The following is a 2,716-nucleotide window of genomic DNA, read 5'->3' as shown; positions in this document are numbered from 1 at the left end:
TCCCCGATGCTATAAAATACAGTTTTCCTTTAATTCAGAACTTTGCTTATTTCCCATTTTGACTTTGGCAGACCTTGGATAAAAAACACTAATTCCAGTATATACCCAATTAGGTCATTGAAGCCCCAGGGAAACTGGCTTCTCTAATGAATTGCTGCTTTAGGAACCTCAACAGTTTGAGGTGGGAAGACTCCCTCACTCTCCAGACCTCAGAGATAACAGCACTCCAGCGGTTATTGGACTGGAAGAGAGGACGTTCTAGCTCAAGGGTCAAGAATTCCACCAGGCAGCAATTTAGTCCACACTTGGAGTCATGAAAGAAAACAGAGTTATTAGCACCAGGAGAAGGAAAAGAGAGAGGGGTGTCTTAAGTTTGCTTTCCCCTGAGCTAAAGGGGGCAGAAGTTGTCCTGAAATAACCATAAGCAAAGGCAAGGGGTGAGGCTAGACTTTAAATAACCATAAACAAAGGGTAACTCAGTTTATAATTACAACCACAATAGCACAAGTCTAGGCTAAATTCACCCATTTAGGACAACTTCAGATATTTAAGATATGGAATCAAGTTTTAAATCAGATACAATACTTTGACACAGACTACCTGCTGTCTAACCCCACCATTTCACCAGTCAATCCATAAAGATAATTTAAGTCAACTCATATATTCATGAAAGTTAAGAGAGAGAGAGAGAGACTAAAACATGTCAAACATACTTCCTAAGAAATTACATTTCATTGCATAACTCAAATATGAAAATTTTATCTCATTAACTCTCTCATGCAAAAATAACCTGATATTTAAAATAAATCTAAATTTCCATTTATAATGCTTAGCATATAAAAGGAAATAGTATAAAAGTAGAAACTGGAGTATTTCTTAAATCAAAATATTTGCCAGATTATCTAAAAATAAAATCAACACCCAAATCAGAAATGCTCTAACTTTAAATTTTACTGCATAGGTTCTCTCAATAGCTTATGAAAACAAAGAAATACAACCCTCCTCCTAAGAAACTATAAATATATAGGTCTACCAATTGGAAGCCAGAGAAGTATTACCTTCGTTTAGTTCACTTTAATTATGAATTGGCATTACCACTTTTAGAAACCTTGATGCTTTGTATCAATACACCAATATCCATGACTGATATATAACCATATAATGATCCTGGCAATTGCATCTTGGTAGCCAAGTAGAAATATTTACTTTTGCAAAATGGTTTGAGAAACAATGCTAAAAATTTTTACAAGCCTTGAAAATACTGTGTAACAAAATTTGGAAAAGGGAAAGAGCAAAGTTGGTAAAAGTAAAAAGTTTATGGCTTTCTTACAAATGATCTCCTTGTAATTCCCCATCATTCAGATCATGCAAAATTTTTCCAAGAAAAATAAGACGGCTGAAGATTTTGCTTCTTATATAATTTCACATGTCAGAGTCACTTCCAGATCCTGGTCTGCTGTCATATGGCCTATCACTTTTCCAGTCTTTCGTAGATGCTCCCATCATGAAATCCTCCTGTAGGATACTCCACCCTGGGCCTTCTTCTGATTTCATTTCAACTTGTTTGGTTTTTGGGTTCCTCCCAGTAGAACTTTTCTCATTTGTTCTTCCACCCATTCCTCTAAGAACACTGATGAAATCTTTCTTAGAAACTGTTCATTTCAACTTAGCACACTTTCTAATAGAGTCTCCAGCTTCCTTAACTTTTCAACATTCTTTGGATGCTTCTGAACAGCATTAAATAATTACATCACACCCCTTGTTGCAATTCTCTGGAGGTTTCTCTCTGTTTCTTTGTCTTTGACAACATCTGGCTTTACTCTGCACATCATTTCCCACTCCCGCTTCTTATCAAGCTGTGTTTTGTTGGATTTTTTTTTTTTCCTTTGTCTAGTCTCTCTTGCTTTAACTTTTCTTTTTCTTTTCCAGGTTTACTTTTAGGAGTTTTTTTGTTCAGGATCTTAGACATGGCATCTGCCTAGCCTGTATTAGTTACAATATCAGATTCTGCAGCATCCTCATTTTCTTTGTCACAGGGTTCAATATCATCCTCATTGTCAGCTTCTATTGCTTCATCAGAAGAAGAAAATGGATCCTTTTCTGATCACAGCTTCCTACAGAACCTTCACCATCCATAGTATCTTTGTATTCATCTTCCATCTCCAGTGCTATGGTCCTGGCTACCATTTTCATCTTCTTTTTCTTCTTTAGAGAATTTTTTCGCTTTACCCCCATACTCACATGTGATTCCTGCATGGCAGTGGCCATTATCCCTCACTGAAAGCATCAAGACTTGACTTTAAAATCACCTAGATGCAAAGCTCTCAGTGTCTGTCCACAGCAGAAACTTCATGCAGGAACACCCAGCTTAGTTCTTCCTGGAAAATAGCCTCTGCAGCTGCTAAGAACAGGGCTAAGGGGTATAGGGAAGCCCGCCCCCAACACAAACTGGGACTGCATCTCATTAGTTGCCTCCTGCAAGGGATAAAACCCTGTAAGCCTTTTCCTGGAAGGATTAGAATGTTACAAGGGAATACACAGGGAGCTAGGAAAGCCAGAAACCTTTTAATCTTAATTGATGGCACATGAGGAGGTTCCTTATTCTACAGGGGAGTGTTTTAGTAAACAGAGTGCATTTCCTCATTCCTTTAAGAAGACATGACCATGTGGTCTCTGGCCCTTAGCTCTGTCTGTCCTTTCCTTCTCTCTAACACAG

General features: G+C 37.8%; 1 pseudogene; it reads right to left on the bottom strand.

Annotated features, from left to right (window-relative positions):
* Positions 1–1,422: 1,422 nt before the first annotated feature.
* Positions 1,423–2,268, bottom strand: LOC101425054 (RRP15-like protein pseudogene; annotated as a pseudogene).
* Positions 2,269–2,716: the final 448 nt, after the last annotated feature.

Source organism: Dasypus novemcinctus, chromosome 17 (genome assembly GCF_030445035.2).
Source record: "Dasypus novemcinctus isolate mDasNov1 chromosome 17, mDasNov1.1.hap2, whole genome shotgun sequence".
Classification (NCBI taxonomy): Eukaryota; Metazoa; Chordata; class Mammalia; order Cingulata; family Dasypodidae; genus Dasypus; species Dasypus novemcinctus.
Note: the sequence above shows the minus strand (reverse complement) of the source record. Positions and strands in the feature narration are given on the sequence as shown.